This window comes from Hylobates moloch, unplaced genomic scaffold, assembly GCF_009828535.3.
Source record: "Hylobates moloch isolate HMO894 unplaced genomic scaffold, HMol_V3 SCAFFOLD_1, whole genome shotgun sequence".
Lineage (NCBI taxonomy): Eukaryota > Metazoa > Chordata > Mammalia > Primates > Hylobatidae > Hylobates > Hylobates moloch.
In genome coordinates, this window is record NW_026652276.1 from 228,760,303 (window position 1) to 228,766,302 (window position 6,000).

A 6,000-nucleotide genomic window follows, 5' to 3' on the forward strand; every position below is an offset into this window, starting at 1 on the left:
ATACGGCAGCCTGAGCAGGCTAATCCAACAGTCTCGAAGAATTAAATTTAGAATTGGTCATCAAGATTTTGTTCACCTCAAGGAAATAAAATGACTCAATCCTCCACAGACTTGTTTGCATCATTTTCCTTTTCTATTTTCAGATTATTTGCAACCTGGAGACTGCCCTGCAAAAGCATGTGGCAATTTCCCCTTCCGGATCCTCACAGGAGAAAAATAAATTCACACAAACAAGATACTCAGATGCTTTATTTATTCTGAAAAAAAATAAAGTGAAATTGCTAAATTGCTAAATTGAGTTTTTCACTGGTCAAAATTGACATAGCCCAATAGGTGTAGGCTTCTTACTCCTTTCTTTGAGGCGTTTTCTCTCTCTTGATTACCAGTGATGGATTTTTATTGCCCCACTTCTGAGAGGAGGATTTATATGTCTTTTAATTTGTGTAAGTTGGACTGCATCATGAATGGTTCACCCTCTAAATTACAGAGTAAGTTTGCCAATAGAGATGACCTTGTTTATTAAAATCTAACTAACTGAAGTTTTAGAATGTCCCTGAGTGGGTTGCTGAATTTCTGATTTTCTCCAAACCAATATAGATCAAAGATCCAGCTGGCTGGAGTTAACCACAAAGCTCTGAACCTCACTGTGAAATTATCTAGTTAGTTCCTCTTTCAGACATTTTTTCCAAGGTACAAGCCCAAGAATCTTTTAATATGTTGGCCATCCTATTTCAGAAAAGCCATGTGCCCGATTATGAGTTAGAGAAAGAGGCCCAGGTGCTCCTCGTTCACTGCAACTGAAATGAGAGAACCCTGGAGTGTAACTTTCATTCCCCAGCAATGGTCAGTCAGAATGTCTCTGATCATGTGCCACTTTTCATCTTCTGGACAAAGTTCTATGCTGCCTATACACATAAGGCAGTAATATTCATGACTTTTTACTGCCAACCTTGGAAAGTAATGTTGGCAAATTGATTACAGACATACGGGATAAAACATAATTAATTCATTCAGTTCCCAGTCTATATACAAAATTGCTTAATGCTAAAACTCCTCTAGTTTCTTCCCTATTGCTTCTTCCATTTCTCATTCCAACTTTAAAATAAGAGTTTAAGGTTTGTCTCTTCTTTCTCATCTCCCATTTAATTATCAGCTATTGCATTTTTTTCTTCATGACACTACCAGATGCCTTTGTGTCCCGTCCACCAATGATCTCCATATTGATACAGCTGATGTACATGCTTTAATTTTTTGACATCAGACATTTTTGCAATATTTAACATAATTTACCACCTCATCCCCACCCCACCCTCCAGAAGCTCTCTGTTCCCTTGGCTTATAGTACACACAATTCTTTTGGTTCCCTCAGAATTTTAGATCATGTATTTTCAACTTCTTTGGTTAATTCTTCTTCTTTCATGCTGACACTGACAGTGATCTCAAGGCTCTTTCCATGGCTGCATTCTGACTTGCTTTTAGTCCCAGCCACTGAGAGATATTTTGAAATTCTGTTTTTATTTGGGCCACCTCACCCTGAAGAGTAAGTACTTTTCATTGTTGTAGCTGAGGTGGTGTGCCTTTTTCAAACGTCCGTGTCCTACAGCATCTTTGAGATATTGATAACATAAAAACAAATATCGATCATCTTAAGGGCCTTACAGACTTCAGAGATGGGTAAAAGAAACCATTTCCACCCTCAAATCAGTCTTTTGTATCCACTAGGGGAGCAAAATGACCTGCTGAGTTGAAGTGGGAATAACAAAGTATCTCAAAGATGATGTGATGTCTGTAGAGAAAAGTCTGTGGCAGTAATCAATACAGGAATCATTTAGATGGATCTGTGTTACTTGGAGGGGGCTTTAGAAATGGCATCAAGAAGAAAAAAAGCAATGCTTCTTGGTTTAAAAAATAATGCTTGTATCATTGAAAAATAGTACCTTTTAAGATGGCCAAATCCCCAAAATAAAAATTCAGAGTATATTGTACTTCCTTCTGAGGCCAAATGCATCAGGACTAACGCTCTTTTGAGCAAACCATGCTGTTTAAGCAAAAATTTAGGGAGTGGAGAGTCTGATTATTGTTTTTCATGAGTGTTGAAGTCTATGGAAACAATGAAGGAATGTACAGAAAGTAAATTAAAGATTTGATTTATAAAAATTGTCCAGGTTTAGAAATTTTTATATCTCCAAACAGAAGTCATAAATTAGGTTTCCCCAGGCTGTGAACTAGACTAAGGTGTCATGTACCCTCACATTCCAAAGCTGAGTGCCCTCTCTGTCTGTGTCACCCAGTTACCCTCCTTGGGTGACATAAGAGAAGCTCAACAATTCCTGGGGGTGTCTCAGAGTCCAGCAGGAAAGATTTATTTGCAGAGTTGAGATGTCAGCATATTCCATCTGCCCACAACCATCATCACCATCATGGGAGTGGACTATCCCTGTTTAGTTTCAAGGGAAAGAAACATGGATGTGTGGAATGATGCCAGCCATGAGCAACCTTTAAAGGCACTCACCCAGGGGCCATCAAGGCAAGAGTGAGGAGGAGTGTGAACTGTGCAGAAGTGGAGGGGAGTTGTCAGTGGCTGGGTGCACATGGCGTTCCAGTTTCTGCATTTATTTATTGGTTATAAATAACACTTCAGAAACACCAAGAAGTCCTAGACTATTCACTCTAATTTTAAAAGATATACGGGGCCATTATAAGGGAAGATTTTCCCCTTGACTACTTTTGAGATGCCAGGAGTTGGCCATTAATTGCTAGATATGAAAACACATGGAAATGGCAAAGAGGCTACACATCAAGCATTCCCTCTACTAATCATGCAAATGAGTCATGATTTACAAAATGTAAGGAACTCCTGCTTGGGGAAAATATGAATGTAGATGCACAAAGTAAAATGTAAGTAGTCCAAATTAGTCTTCTAGCCAGTGAGACAATTTTCCTATATGATAAAAAGAATAGATTTTTATATCATTTAAAGGAAATACATTGAAATTATTTTAGAATTTAAAAAATATAAACATGCATCTTTCCTTCTTAAACTCTAGAGTATTGGAGATTTGATCTCTTTTTTTCTAGCTCAGCTATTAACTGGTTGAGTACCTTAGTCTAGGCATTGTTTTATTCGTAGTCTATTACCTTTGAAAAATGAGGGTAATAATTAGATTATCTCCCAAAATATATGCTGGTTACTGTTCTAATTGCATGTGGGGAAATTGTATAGGACTACAAAGTCTTGTCCTCAAAGGGCTCACACTGCATATCTGCGTGAAGAAATATTGGCCCAGATAAACTAACTAACTTACTTTTACATAGCGGCAGAGCCGAGGTAGGGTTGACCTTTGCAAATCTAAGTCTTGTACCCCTTTCACTATGTTAATGAGATACAGGTCTTCTAATTAAATATTACTTTCTAAAGAAATAATAAGCCAGAATTACAGAAAAAAAATACTAAAAATATTTCAAGAGCATTCAAGGAACTTCAATATAAGAAAGGCTTCTTGTTGGGTTTTTTCATCTCTCTCCATTGATAGTAAGTACATACGGGTAACTATTTTAGAGCTGAGCCTAGTTAACATCTATGTTTATTCATATATTTATTCAATCATGAAACACATGGAGCCAGCCACTTTTATTTGAATCCACTTTAAATAAACACTTTTGTGTTGACTGTATAAAGTTTCATGAAACAATATATCTGCCCTCAGGGAACTTGCTTTCCAGAAAGGCAAATCAAAAAAAAAAAAACGTTTTGCAAAGAATCCCGAAATGGTTACAAGGGCTTTCTAAGAGAAGTCTAAATTGAACAGATAATTGCCTCACATTTTGTAAAAGGCCTAGACTATTCTCACTGAAAAGCAGTAATTGAATCTGTAATTACTTTCATTTCACTGGGGACATAGGCATGGATTCTAAAGATCTAATCGTGATGGTTGTTTTCTTAATCACTCTCATTGCTTCCTAGCAACACTACCTTCCTTCCTTCCATGGAGGAAAGCTCAACAGTCAATGGTGGGTGAGGACACTATGAGGAGCATTTAATGGCACCCACCCAAGGCCCATCAAGGCAAGAGAGAGGAGGGGTGTGAACAGAGGGCCCCGCCGCTTATTTGCCTTTCTGATGATCCAACCCCTGTTTATTCTATGAACAAAGGCTTTAACTTCTGACATAAAAGTGATTTTTGAAAACGAACGTAGAGGAACTGGCAAACTCAGCCCATGGGCTTCCCTTTTAAGAACGCGAAATCACCTCCTCATAATCATTTCAGTGATGCCGGGAATGTTCCTCTCTCTGCAATTCATCCTCCACCATTCACAGAGATTTGATTTCTAGAATTTTGTCAAAAGACAAAATTGCACAAAAAATTAGTTTAAAGATCTAATTGGCTTTTATTAGCAATTCTCAAATTGGGCGACACCCCACTGTATAAACTGGAACAGCTGTCCCAGTGCACTGAGTAGAGGAGATTGGCTTTATGGGCAGAAAAGGTCTGAAGAAAGCAGAAACAAGGAATAAAAAGTGGATTGGTCATTTCAAAGTTACTTTCCTTGTAGGGTTAAAACAGGGGGATCGCTTATCATGCCAGCTCAGGCAAACTGGTCCCCTTCTCTCTGTTTTTGTTTTGACAAAATGTCTTGCTCTATACAGTGATATGATCTCAGCTCGCTGAAGCCTCGACTTCCTAGGCTCAAGCAGTCCTCCCACCTCAGCCTCTTGAGTAGCTGGGACTACAGGTGCGTGCCACCATGCCCAGCTAATTGTTAGTATTTTTGGTAGAGACAGGGTTTCGCCATATTGCCCAGGCTGGTCTTGAACTCCTGAGCTCAAGTGATCCTCCCACCTTGATCTCCCAAAGTGCTGGGATTACAGGGATGAGCCCCCACGCCCAGCCAAACTGGGCCTCTTCTGATTGATGGCTATGACTCTCCTGTTATTTGGAAAACTAGTGGCTTTCAAAGTTCAGGTTAGTTCTGTGGCACCTAGCACAAGTGACTGCATGTTGGTTTGGTCTGAGTCGGTGCGGCCTACTGCAGGGCCTACTCCAAAACAATGGCCTCCCATAAACCCTGTATGACAGTCTCATTAAGGCATTGCTTCCACTTAACTGGTTTGTTAAGCAGAAGGTTTAAGGTTTGTCACCTTTTTCTCTGAGAACAGGTTTTAGTAGAGACTTGGACAGAGGGCGTGTAGCAGAGAGGATACAGAAAGATGGAGCTGAGAACAAAATAAATACAATACAATAAAAATTCTCCATACTTTTAAAAATATTTAACAAAAGCTAACTTTGACTTGAGTTATAGGTTTCCTCTCCTGTTTTATGTAACATTAGATACACACTTTTAACAATTAGATAGTATTTGGTATTAACCATGAAGCAGCATCTTATTTCTGGGTAAAGTCTGTCTATTTTTTTAAGTTGTTTTAAACTTGTTAAAGATTTTTTTAGTTATGAATTTATTTTATTTTATTTTATTTTATTTATTTCATTTCATTTCATTTCATTTCATTTCATTTCATTTCATTTTATTTTATTTTATTTTATTTTATTTTATTTTATTTTATGTTATTTTTGAGACAGGGTTCTGTCACCCAGGCTGGAGTGTGGTGGTGCTTGGCTTGCTGCAGCCTCAACCTCCTGGGCTCAAGCAATCCTCCCACCTCAGCCTCCCAAGTAGCTGGGAGTATTGATGTACACCACCATGCCTGGCTAATTTTAAAATTTTCTATAGAGACAGGGTCTCACTATTTTGCCCAGGATAGTCTTGAATTCCCACCTCAGCCTCCCAAAGTGCTGGGATTACAAGCATGAGCCACCATGCCTGGATGTGAATTTTTATTTAAGAGATAGAAAGAATAAGAACAACCCAAAGATTCTTTAATAGAAATAACTAGACATTAATCAAAAATCTTTAGTGTAAGCCATCAGTAAATAACTTTCTAGGAAAATTCTTATAGATTTTTACCTTTTGACCTACTTTTTTTTTTTTTTTTTTTTTTTT

General features: G+C 38.1%; 1 protein-coding gene across 1 annotated transcript in view; it reads left to right on the forward strand.

Annotated features, from left to right (window-relative positions):
- Nucleotides 1-6,000, forward strand: part of CNTNAP2 (contactin associated protein 2) — a 1,422,658-nt gene that overhangs the window by 948,223 nt on the left and 468,435 nt on the right. The window lies entirely within an intron of this gene.